Consider the following 13,436-nt stretch of genomic DNA (forward strand, 5'->3'; position numbering starts at 1 on the left):
CAGATTCTCCAGCATCAGCAGTTCCTGCTATCTCAAGCCACGATCACCCCAGTTTGAAATTTAACTTGAAGGCAGCATGCGTGGCTACTGTGGGAAGTTAAAGTGTACACTTCTGAGTTTTGATATAAAGGAAAATTCTTTAGCAAAGTACTTGCAGCATATCTAAGTTATGCTATGCTTAATTGAGCCTGCTTGTTGTTGATATTATGTGCCTGAAGTGAAAATATCTCTAATTCTCTCTACGCTAACATCCCTATTGTTGAATACAACAACCACTGAAAAATGTCAAATTTAGTCAAAATCGTTAACACAGCTCAGGAAGCTTGTTCAATAACATGCACCTCCTCTGAATATTCCATTACATTTGTATTTGGTGTAACAAGAAACCAACATTATCCTCACTGTCCCACCCTTCATATCTATGGAATTTTGTTATATAGTGACTGGTTTTACAATTCACACCTTTGTTTACCTCACAGTTGATAGTATTTCCTTTTATCTGAGTAGATAGAAATGTGCCTGTGTTTCCCAATCAAGAACACTCCTTTCCATGTCTCTCAACATCTATAACAATCTCTCAAAACAAGTCTTTACATTTCTTGGCACTGATTTTGACATTTGGTCAGCATGAAGTCATAGTTGATTCAAAACTCAAATTCCAATCCAATTCTAATTGTGAAACCTTCTAAATCAGAATGCTTAGTTCTTTACACCCTTACAATTTTATTTTTGACAGCTCAGTTCTTTTTTGTTTTGTTTTCTTCTTCATGCAGGGGATGTGGGCACTGCTAGCTAGGCCAATGTTTATTGCCCATCCCCAATTGCCCAGTAGAAGATGGCAGTGAGGTGTCTTCTTGCAGTCAACAATTAAATACCAACAGCACAAGAATAAGCTTTAATGAATCAACAACTATATCAGATAAACCGGCATGGGGGCTATAAATGCATGATTTTCTCTACTGCTGATAAAAAAAAATTGCTGTGGTATCTGATGAAATAGGATATCTTTAAAAGCATTGAAACATGACCTTATTTTAATTCATTGCCCGAATTCCTTTACCCTATTACCAAATTCTTGAGAATATTCACTGTATGAGCGAGTTTGAAATAACCTCAATCTTTGTCATGCAATAATGTTTTAAATGGTTTAGATGATGTCACAGACGATGAAAAACAAATTGATACAAACAATTAGTTAGTGACTTGGGGCTGGATCTACATTTTTGGCTCAGTGCAAATTGTATTGAGATTTTTGGCTGCAAGACCGAAAGATATTTCTTAGTATCTCTTACCAAAATTGCCTCATTAATGAACTTCTGCCAAAAGACTGGCAGATTTTGGTGTTTCTTTAAAAGACTAGTATGCACTGGAAAATGTGTCAGCATTTCCCCTTACTGGCAACATAATGGCCCAGCAGCCACAAAGCCAATTTGCTCGTGGCATATAGACTTTAAAGTGGACCACGGCCACCAACCTCATTTCATCTGGCAATTTCTCCCTCACTGTTTCCAAGCTGATAGACCCCCAATCCCATACAGCTTACTTCTACCTCCTTCCCAAAGTTCACTGACAAGGTCTGCCTGGGCAGATCTATTATTTCTGTTAGCTCCTGCCCAACAGAACTCATCTCTTTCTGCCTTGACTCAGTCTTTTCTCCCCTGGCCCAATCCCTGCCCACCTACATCCATGATTCCTCAGACGCTCTATGCTAGTTTCCGAATTTCTGGTTTGTGTGCTCCAGCTGCCTCCTCTTTACCCTGGACATGCAATCCCTTTACACATTCACTCCCCACCAGGATGGCCTCAGGGCTCTCCACTTCTTCCTGGAACAAAGGCCTGAACGGTCTCCATCCACCACCACTCTCCTCCACATGGCTGAGCTCATCCTCACGCTGAGCAACTTTTCTTTTAATGCCTCTCATTTTCTTCAGGTCAAAGTGGTGGCCATGGGTATGCCCTTGGCCTCAGTTATGCATGTCTCTTCATGGGGTACTTGGAAAATTCCTTGTTCCAGTCCGATTCTGGCCCCCACCCACAACTCTTTCTCTGGTATATCAATGATATCATTGGTGCTGCCTCCCTGTCTCAACTGGAATTGGAAATATTTATCATTTTTCACTTCCAATTTACACCCGCTCTCACCTACACTTGGTCCATCTCTGACTCCTCCATTCCCTTCTTGATATCTCTGTTTCCATTTCTGGGGATAGACTGGACACCAATATCTGCTATAAACCCACTGACTCCCAGAGTTACCTGGATTATACATCCTTGCCCCCTGCTTCTTATAAAAACTCTATTCTATTTTCCCAGTTCCTCCGTCTCCATTGCATTTGTTCCAATGCCGCCAACTTCGACAAGGGAACTTCCGATATTCTCCCCATTTTCCTCAACTGAAGATTCCCCGGCACTGTTGTTGACATGCACTTCAGCCCGCAGCCCCAATCTGCAAACTTACTAACCATGCTTTCTAAATTCTCATCCAAGTCATGGATATAAATGACAAGCAACAGTGGACCCGGCCCTGTTCCCTGCTGAACACTTGTCACAGGTCTCCAGTCCAAGAAACGACTCTCCACCACCATCCTTTGTCTCCTATCGAAAAGCCAACTTTTTATCCAATTGGCAAGATCTCCCTGAATCCCATGTAATCTAGCTTTATTAACCAGTCTACTATTTGGAACCCTGTCAAGGGCTTTACTAAAGTCCAATCCTGACATTGAGATAGGTCTTGCCAGATGTCTTGCATGATTCTGCCAGAATTCTCACCCATGTTGTTCAGGTTCTTTATAATATTCCACCTATGGGACGTAATAAATAAAACTAACTATTATTTTCTCAAGGTCTTAGTCAGGTAGTGAACATTAATAATTTATTCTTTTAGATAAAGCCCATATTGTTTTGCTGAGTATTAATCAAATAGATCAAACGATATGAAGTTCAATTTCCTTAAATTACAAAATATCAACTTATCGTCTTCATGGAATTACAAAACAGTCCTTTGCTAAGTTGATTTCCTCATAACAACCAGGGCTTTTCATTCCTTGTCTCCAGTTTTTGCATCATAACTTACATTCCATTCCTTCATTCTTTTGATTTATTTTGACCCTTTTCCCCAAAGTCCCCACCCCTCAACAACACCCCGGAGCATTTCTAATTCAAGAACTCCAATGACTTTTTCTCATACCCTCGATGCTTGGTAGGGAAGGGGTAATAATGGGCTGACATCTTGTTTTACACTGCAGACAATTTTTTCTCCACCGGACAGAACGATCAGAGGATGCTCAAAAAGCAGCTGAAGGAACGTAACCCAGTGACTGGTCATGGGAACTGTTAAAATCGGCCTTAATCTATAAATCAAGCCTTAAATTCATGTAGTGCACTGGCAGTATCCAAACCTTTGCATTATGAAGGCCAGGGTTCAAGTCCCACCTACTCCAGCATATTACATCTGAAATGGTTGATTAAAAGTGTCTATAAAGGAAGCCTCTTATTGTTGCTGCAAAGTACTGAGTAATACTTATCTTAAAGGGCATGGGTTACATGTATGAGAGGGCCAGTAAATGGAAGATTTTATCAAAAACTGCTTACCATTAATTGAAATTTTGAAAGCTTTCCAAACAGCAAATATATTTCAATAAAGCATTGGTCAACTGTTGAATGCTGTGCTCACAAGTAACTTCAAATATTTAATTTGTCATGGAGGGAATGCCAGTTAAATTTTTATGTATGCAAATAATTTTAAAGGAATTGTCAGGTTGATTTTTCACTCCTTTTCCCTTTGAAAATATCCTCACATTTGTTTTAAACAAAGCTACACAGATAAAAAGGAAAAGTAATTTTTAATAAAGAGATAACAAGGTGTAGAGCTGGGTGAATACAGCAGGCCAGGCAGCATCAGAGGAGCAGGAAAGCTGATGCTTCAGGTCTGGACCAATCTTCAGAACTGGGGGAGGGGAAGTGGGCTCTGAAATAAATAGAGAAGGGGGAGGCGACGATGGAAGGTAGATAAAGGAGCAGATAGGTGGAGAGAAGACGACAGGTCAAGGAGGCAGGGATGGAGCCAGTAAAGGTGAGTGTAGGTAGGGAATTGGGATGGGGCTTGGTCAGTTGAGAGAAGACGGACAGGTCAAGGAGGCGGGGACGAGGCTGGCAGGTAGGAGGTGGGGATGGGGGTTGAGGTGGGAGGAGTGGATAGGTGGGAGAAAAGACGGACAGGTCAAGCAGGCGGGGATAAGCTGGGCTGGTCTTGGGATGAGGTTGGGGGTGGAGACATTTTGAAGCTTGTGAAGTCCACATTGACACCATTGGGCTGCAGGTTTCCCAGGTGGAATATGAGTTGCTGTTCCTGCAACCTTCGGGTGGCATTGTTGTGGCGCTGGAGGAGGCCCAGGATGGACATGTCGTCCAAGGAGTGGGAGGGGGAGTTGAACTGGTTCGTGACTGGGAGGTGCAGTCATTTGTCATGAGCCAAGCGTAGGTGTTCCACAAAGCAGTCTCCAAGCCTCCGCTTGGTTTCCCCGATGTAGAGGAGGCCACATCGGGAACAGTGGATACAGTATACCACATAGCAGATGTGCAGGTGAACATCCGTTTAATGTGGAAGGTTTGCTTGGGCCCTGGGATGGAGGTGAGGGGGGAGGTGTAGGGGCAGGTGTAGCACTTCCTGTGGTTGCAGGCAAAAGTACGAGGGGTGGTGGGGCTATTGAGGAGTGTGGAACGGACAAAGGAGTCATGGAGAGAGCTGTCCCTTCGGAAGGCAGAAAAGGGTGGGGAGGGAATAATGTCCTTGGTAGTGGGGTCAGATTGCAGGTGGCGGGAATGACGGAGGATGGTGCGTCGAATCCGGAGGTTGATGGGGTGGTACGTGAGGATGAGGGAGATTCTGCTTTGGTAGTTGTTGCGGGGAGGGGTTGTGAGGGATGAGTTGCGGGAAATGCGAGAGATGCAGTCGAGGGTGTTTCCAACCACTGTGGAGAGGAAATTGCAGTCCTTGAAAAATGAGGGCATCTAGGATGTCCGGGAGTGGAATGATTCATCTCGGGAGCAGATGTGGCGGAGGCGAAGGAATTGGGAATAGGGGTGGCATTCCTGCAGGAAAGTGGGTGAAAGGAGGTGTAGTCTAGGTAGCTGTGGGAGTTAGTAGGCTTGAAATAGATATCAGTTTCCAGGTGGTTGCCAGAGATGGAAGCAGGGAGGTCCAGGAAGGAGAGAGAGGTATCGGAGATGGTCTAGGTGAACTTAAGGTTGGGGTGGAACGTGTTAAGAAAGTTGATGAACTGTTTGAGCTCCTTGTGGGAGCATGAGGCGGTGCCAATACAGTCATCGATGTAATGGAGGAAGAGGTGGGGGATGGGGCCAGTGTAGCTACGGGAGACGGATTGTTCCACGTATCCTACAAAGAGGCAGGCATAGCTTGGGCCCATGCAAGTACCCATGGCCACCCACTTTGTCTGTAGGAAGTGGGAGGAGTTGAAAGAGAAGTTGTTAAGGGTAAGGACGAGTTCAGTTAAGCGGATAAGGGTGTCAGTGGAGGGGGACTGGCTGGGCTTGCGTGAGAGGAAGAAGCGGAGGACTTTTAGGCCATCTGCATGGGAAATGCAAGTATATAGGGACTGGACATCCATGGTGAAGATGAGGTGTTGAGGACCAGGGAATTGGAAGTTTTGGAGGAGGTGGACCAGTTCCTGGACCAGAGGGGAGAAAATTGAGACAAGATAACTCCTTTAAATCTAAAGGACTCGAACACAAGGATACAAAAGTTATGCTGCAGGCATACAAAACCCTAATTAGACCTCACTTGTAGTACTGTGAGCAAATCTGGGCACTACAGTTTAGAAAGGATATATTGGCCTTGGAGAGGTTACAACATCAGTTTACAAGAATGATCTTCAGTGCTACATTACTGATCCAGCATCACTGCCATTTGTGGAAAAGAGTTCCAAACATCTACCACACTTTGTGTGTAGAAATGCTTCCTAACACCTCTCCTGAATGGTCTGGTCCTAATTCTCAGACTATGACCCCAGTTCTAGAATTCCCAACCAATGGAAATAGATCAACACTATCTACCTCACCGTTTCCTGTTAATACCACGAAGACTTCAATCAGATCACCATTTTGTCTTCTACATTCCAGAGAAAACAGGCCTAATTTATATAATCTTTCCTCATAACTTAACCCCTGAAGTCCAAGTATCACTCTTGTAATCAAGTCAGTGACTGCAGCTAGCCTCATCCATCAGGGATGGTTGAATCTTAACATCGACGATTGTAGGCAAGGCATTGCATGTTAATAAGGATAACACTAAGGTTAAAAGTGATGTACAGGAAAGATATCAAGGCCTGCCCTCAACACATTGTTCAATATACCTCATAAAGTAATGGTTTGGATTAAAAAGGCTCACAGAGTGCTAACTTTTTCAGTTCAACACCGGCATAGAGGATTGTTAGGCATATCAAGGCTATGTTACAGTCTCAGAGCATGTTGAAGCAATGCAGAGAAACAGCTGAAGGAGGGATCAAAAGGAGCTTCCTAAGGATGTGTGTTAATCTGGTATCTCCGATCAGGGAGTAGACTACATGTCCGGCATTTGTCATAGCCTCTCGAATAGATTCACGGCCAAATAACATTAGAGCCAAGTGATGTAAGTGCACTATCTTACTGTTGCTTTTTTTCCCCTAATTCTGATAGAGCAGCTTATGCATAGCTAATTTAACATTGGTTTGACTGAAGATTTGATTCAGACATCAAAAAGAATAATTCATTATGGAATACCAAATGTGAAGATCAGCAATAAAACCAATTAGATTTTTCATATTCAGAATGTAAAGTGCCTGCCTGATGAGCAACTTCGGTGTAGAAAAACATCTCAACTCAGCTCAGTCGCCCTGGAAGTGGGTGGTAATTAACCTGTCTCTGGCTTTTTAGGCTCTCCAAAATATTGCTATTTCTGCTTCTTCTGAATGGCTATCCTGGACATTCTATAGATCTTCAGCCTTATCTTCATCTTCAGAGGACAGCTCTCATTCCCACATTGCTTCTATATATAAGCTATCCCTGACCTCTTTGTCAGCTCAAATTGTGAAGGACGCAGCTTACCACAATGATGTGGAACACCTGGTTCTGGGCTATACTGAAAGACCCCACTGAAGCAGTCCAGGCATTAAAACCTTATCTTCAGAAAGCCTATGGTCTGGCCTGCAATGGGTAGTATTTTACTTTTGCTAATCATCTGTCAGTGTGTTTCTTAATTGTCTCATGAGGGGATACCCCTTTTCTTTGAGTAGCTATCCCTGTACTGGCCAAGTACATTGTAGAGAAGCAGGAACTTATGAGTTCTCCACAAATTTTGGTATCTCCCAGTATATCTGTCACAGACCTCTCAAATGTGCTTTTGATCATCACAAATTGTTGACCAGTAAAGGACTGTGATCCTTTCCTATTCATTCCAGCTGTATTTGAATGTTGAACATTTCCAGCATTTTCTGTTTCTTTCTCTAGTTATATTAGTCTAATTATGTTCTTATAAAACCTTTCTGAGCATATCTTTAGAAAATCTGGTATAAAATTATAATATTTGGAGTTACTGTGTTGAAATGCCTGCATTATATTTTAACAGCTTTTCTTGCTTGAAAACTAGGAATTTATTTTCATTAATTTTAATGACTAGAAAATTATGAGGTACGTGAATTCAAATTACAGAAACATGTAAACTCAATGCATGCAAGACTCTGCATGTGGAGTTGCGAACATGAATGGCTGGTTTCCTATCATTAATGTTTCCAACGATCTTGATGAAGTCCCATTATAGTCAGTCACAGAGCACAAGGCCCAATAAAATCAATCTCCGATGAGAACAAAATGATAAGTTCCATGAGTTTACTATTAAAAGGTCTGAACATTTACAACAACTTAAACAATATGGCTTTCTTCATAGATCATTTGGCTATAATAAGTGTGTCAAAATAAATCTGATGTTAAGAACCGTAAAATGTTATTGACAGTGCATGATGGAGTGTAGCCAGAGGCATCATGTCAAGTAAGAAGTAATGGCCACTTACCTTACAATGTCAAGTATGTTTCCAAAGAGGAGCAAAGAATGTTTCTTTCAAAGGTAAAAGAAAGTGGAACTTCAGGTCATTATTTCACAAGTCTATGATTCTGTATGATATCTAATTTTGTTTTTTTTTCCCTAAGTTCAAATAAGTAAGCATTTCTGTGAAAGTAGAAGAGAAAATCATGAATTTGGTTCTTCCGGGTGCTTGCGTATAATTTAAATTGCTTCGATTGCGAAAACCAGAGTAGTATTTCCGGATTGCTTAGAGGCAAAGTTCAACTTTTTTACGATGAGTAAATATTAGAATCCATCTCTTCACTGAAATAAATTACCTGTGGAAAATCTCCCAGCAACATTTCAGCCAACAGATTCTGTGGAGCATTGTAAAACCTTGGTGGAGAGATTAGTCTGTGTTTAAGAACTTTTTGAACATTTCAGCGTTGACTGTCCTTCATTGTTTTTCAAAATATTTGTACTCACTCTTAGATTTGTTAGAGTTTCCACATAAAAATATTACAAAATAGACTTAGAGGCATGTGACACATTAAGCCATAGGCAGATGATAGGAATTTACAAGAATAAACTTATGTTTTGAGCATGCAATTGGGTTAGTAAGGAAGTGAGCATAGATTCAGCTTTTCATCAAAGAAAACTGAGAAACATACACAGAAAATAGGAACAAGAGTAAGCCATTCAATCCTTCGAGTCTGCTCTGGCATTCAACACACTCACGGCCGATCATTCAACTCTGTATCCTGTTTCTGCACTCTCCCCATACTCTCTGATCCTTTTAGAAAAATGATCTATATCTAACTTTTTCTTGAAAACATTCAGTGTTTGGCAGAGCATTCTGTAGGCTCACCACTCTGTGGATGAAGTGAATTTTAATCGTCTCAGTCCTAAATGCCTTAAATCTTAACCTTAGATTGTGACCCCTGGTTTTAGGCTCCCTGGTCAGTGGGAATAGTCTTCCTGCATTTATTCTGTCTAGTCCTGTTAGAACTTTCTAGGTTTCTATGAAATTCCTCCTCATGCTTCTAAATGCCAGTGAATAGAATATTAACTGACCTATTTGTTCTTTATACACCAGTCCTACCATCTCAGGAGGTAGTTTGGTAAGCAATTGGAGCAAGATACCTCTGCTCCTGCACTTGTAATCTCTCGCTGTGAAGGCTAAAACATCATTTGCCTTCTTCACTGCATGCTGCACCTGAATGCTTATTTTAACTGACTTGTGTACGAGGAATATATGCCAGGTCTCATTTCTATTCCCCCTTTCCCAATCTATCACCTTTCAGATAGTAATCTGCCTTCCTGTTTAGGTACAAAAGTGGTCAACGTCACATTTATACACATTATATTTCATCTGCTATGCATTTACCCACTTACTCAACTTGTCCAAATCACACTGAAACATATCTGCATCTTCCTTACAGTTCACTCTCCCACTCAGCTTTGTGTCGTGAACACAGACAAAAGTATCAGGTAAATCATTCATGTACTGCTGCTCCTGAGCCTCTTTTTTTCCTCTTCTTTGTAAATGTGCTCATTAGCTTCTCACCTATAGGTGGTGGACAAGAGCTGTTCTTTCTTGATGACTGGGCTGTGCAGCTATTCAGTTTGCAACCACCAATCTGAAGATGCGTTTAGAAAAGGACTGCAAAGTAATGTAGGCAATGAAATAGTTTCTCCAGTAAGCAAAAATCTGCCTATCAGGTTTTCTCTGGTAATGTATATGCTGTACATGAGTGCAGCCATGTTATCACACAATTCCCCTTGTGAAATAATTCCAAGGAGGCAGGTATCCCATCATTAAGTCACCATTTATTTACATGTACACAGTACATAGGCCTTGTCAAAACAGCTCCAAGCCAGTCTGAGGAGACCTTCTGAATCTCCTGTTTATATCTGTCAGCCAGAGCTCCCTGATTGGCCCAGGTTAACAAGTCCAATCAAGGATCTCACAGTCAAGGAGATCAACCTGGCCCTCATTCCAATCACTACACCTTGTTACTCTGGAGGCACCATTTGATGTTCCACGGCACGCAAACATCATTTGGTACAATGTATTACCCTTAAGAGAAGGCATCATGACAGCTGACATGTATTAACCCACATGATGTCTTGCCTTTGGTGATATACTGGGAGCATGGTTAACAGAGTGAGCTTCCTTGCCTTTGGCTATATACTGGGAGCACGGTTACTGAGTGGGCTTCTTTTTGATTCAAGTACATGGTAGAATTCGCCTAAGGTGCAAAAAGCACTGTGCATGCAGCAAATGGTACTCTGCACTGTGAGGATGCTTGAGATTCCTTACCAATTCTTCTTTTTACTTGACCGGCTTCTCTTTGACAAGAAGGAATGAAGGAATAAAGAGACTCTGTGACCTGCTGTAAGCATCAAGGCATGTCAAACTGCAAGCTGTTATAATATTTTTAACATCAGCCAAGAGGAAACTACTATCACAACTGGGAGTGCAAACCTTGCCCTGTTCTGAGGTCACACCTGTAGTTGTAGGTGCTAGATTTCAGTGACATTGTCCTTTGTAATACACAGACATCACAAAAATTGTTGTTATTGAGGTATCCAAGCATAGAATGACATGTGAGTTTTTCTCTCAGAAGATTGAGACTTTGGAATTCCCTTCCTCTAAAGACAGTGCTTGCAGAATCTCAAAATATTTTAAGGCACAGTTAGGTAGATTTTTAATTACCAATGAGATGAAAGATTATCAGGGATATATAGGAATATAGAGTTGAAGTTAAAATCAGATCAGCCTTGACCTTATTGTCTGGTGGAGCAGGCTGAAGGGGAAAGTGGCCTTCTCTTGTTCTTTATTCATATGTGAGACACAACTTGATAAAACTACATTGTATCCTGAAGGGTCTTGATGGGGCATGCGTAAAGAGGACTACCTGTAATTCCTCTCCAAGCTACTCACTATCGTAGCTTGGAAAAATGTCACTGTTCATTAGAGTTGCTTTGTCAAAATCCTGGTATTTCATTGAGGATGTACCTACATCAAATGGACTACAGCTGTTCAAGAAGGCTGTTTGCCATCAACTTCTCAAGGGCAATTAGGAATGGGCAACTGAATTGATCTCTGAATGCCCTAGTGAGATATGTATTCCTGCTAATAGATTTTCTTTACCATTCCTCCTCCCTCTTCCAGCAGCTTGCCTTTTTCTGTATGGCCCCTGGGCATAACCCCAGTCATGTTCAGCTCCAAGAGAAAGGCCTGTTACTGTACCCAACACTGGGAGCAACTGGTTTGTTTGGAAACCATGAATTCAGCAAAAAGTGCCTCTGCTCCTTATGGAGATAGGATGCAACTGTGTTAGATGTAATTCAGTGAAGGCTTATTAGAGAGATAACTAAAATGATTGAGTTGGCTTATGAGGAAGGGTTTGACAGGCTGGGCTGGTGTTTGCTGGGACAAAAACAGAAGTTGCTGGAAAAGCAAGGGTCACCAGAACCGAAACGTGAACTCTGATTTTTTCTTCACAGATGCTGCCAGACATGCTGAGCTTTTCCAGCAACTCCTGTTTTGTTCCTGATTTATTGCATCCGCAGTTCTTTCAGTTATTATTTAATATCTGCTGGAGTTTAGAATAGTAAGAGATGATTTCACTGAAACATACAGGATACTGAGCATTTTTGATAGGGTGCAAACAGAAAGAATGTTTTCTCTTAGGGAAGAATCTAGAGCTCAGGTTTACTGTTTCAAAATAAGGGATCGCTCTTTATAGGACAGTGAAAAGGAGATTTTTTTCCTCACAAAGAGTAGTGTTTCTTTGAAACACTTTTCTTCAAAAGGTGTGAAGCAGAGTCTTGGAATCATTTTAAGACAGAGGTAGATAGAATCGTGATAAGCAAAGGGCGAATGGTTATCAAAGATAAACAGTAAGGCAGAGTAATCAGATTAGCAATAACCATATTCAATAATGGAGCAGACTTAAGGGACTAAACAAGCTACTCTTGCTCCTAATTTGGATGTTTGTCTGCCTTTGGTACATCACTTCCAGTAGAAGAATATGGAAAGCACCAAAAACATGTAGGACTGTAGCAATAACCCAAAGTAAACTAACAAGTAACCTGAATGCAGTTGTTCGCCTCTTTAAATAGCACTGCAGGGAGGTTCCTTCATGCTTTTGAAAACCATGCCCAAGCTTGCAAGGTTAAAAATCAGCATTAGCTGTAGTGTGGAGCTCCAACATGGCAGAGGTGATGTCTGTTTGTAGATATTTTCTATTCAACCTCTAGAGCAGATGGGACTTGAAGTGGGCCTCCTGGCTGAAAGATAGGGACAGTACCACAAGATGTATGCTGATGAATATCATAATGTGCCCATGGAGGTAACCTGAGCGCACAATTCCCTTTATTAATATAAATATTAATTTATAGGACGTTTTCCATCAATGTCACAACATGGCTATTATGGAGCATCAAGACATCTTTTATTAACAAAACAACAGGTTCATTTGAGCCCAGTTTCAATCTCCACCCCCTTCCATATGTTTCCCATCGACAATTCTCTGCTACAAAACTTCTAAACATCTTTGGTTGATGCATGAGTCATTTCATTCGTGTCATGCTTATTCATCTAGGGAATCTTTGCAACAGTGAAGTTATATCAACAAATGCCACAGTTTTTGTAGTTGAGAAATAAACAAAATTTCAGAGTATAAGTGGTTCACACTGGGGCATCTATATCGAATAGAAAATCTTGAAATTGGACAGGTTTGATTGGATTGGAAACACAATTTGAAACAAGGAAGAAACAAATCAATTGACTTGTTATTTAACATGTATGAGAGATGTTGCCAAGTAAAACCATTTCTTCTTCACATCAATACTCATGAAGTAAGCTATTTCCTCAGTGCTTGTCTGTGACAACCTGGTATTAGCTGATAAACTCATCTGTTGCAAATGGGATAGGACATTTTGTTCTTCTAAAGGGCGAATAAAGGTCTTGCAATTTAATCAAGGCTGTTCACATTGTTGTAGAGATTAGTTTATTCTACACAGCCTTCCTTTTAGATAAAGGCTACATTTTCTGACACCAAGGAGCATGTGCAGTATACTTTAGGGAGATGTTAATAAGATTCATTGAAAAGTGTCCACATCTTTGTCACTGGGCTGTTTGCTAATACAAAAAAAGAGTTGCATTTCCTGACACTGAGGTATGGGGAACAACCAGGCTGGGGGAGGAGAAATCACATAATCCTACAGTGAGGAAGCAGGCCATTTAGCCCATCAAGTCCACACCAACCCTCCCAGCCACCCTCTTTCCCTATAACCTTGCATCTCCCATGGCTAATCTACCCAGCCTGCACATCCTGAATACTATGAGCAAATTAGTATGGCCAATCCACCT

The 13,436-nt window shown here is 41.4% G+C and overlaps 1 protein-coding gene across 3 annotated transcripts in view; it reads right to left on the reverse strand.

Moving 5' to 3' along the window:
* Positions 1-8,239, reverse strand: part of LOC109918582 (sorbin and SH3 domain-containing protein 2-like) — a 101,642-nt gene extending 93,403 nt beyond the window's left edge. For all 3 annotated transcript variants that reach the window (XM_048604040.1, XM_048604039.1, XM_048604038.1), the window contains exon 1: positions 8,064-8,239. The gene's annotated coding sequence lies outside the window, so the exon portion shown is untranslated. The remainder of the gene's footprint in view (positions 1-8,063) is intronic.
* Positions 8,240-13,436: the final 5,197 nt, after the last annotated feature.

Source organism: Rhincodon typus, chromosome 12 (genome assembly GCF_021869965.1).
Source record: "Rhincodon typus isolate 14 chromosome 12, sRhiTyp1.1, whole genome shotgun sequence".
Taxonomy (NCBI): domain Eukaryota; kingdom Metazoa; phylum Chordata; class Chondrichthyes; order Orectolobiformes; family Rhincodontidae; genus Rhincodon; species Rhincodon typus.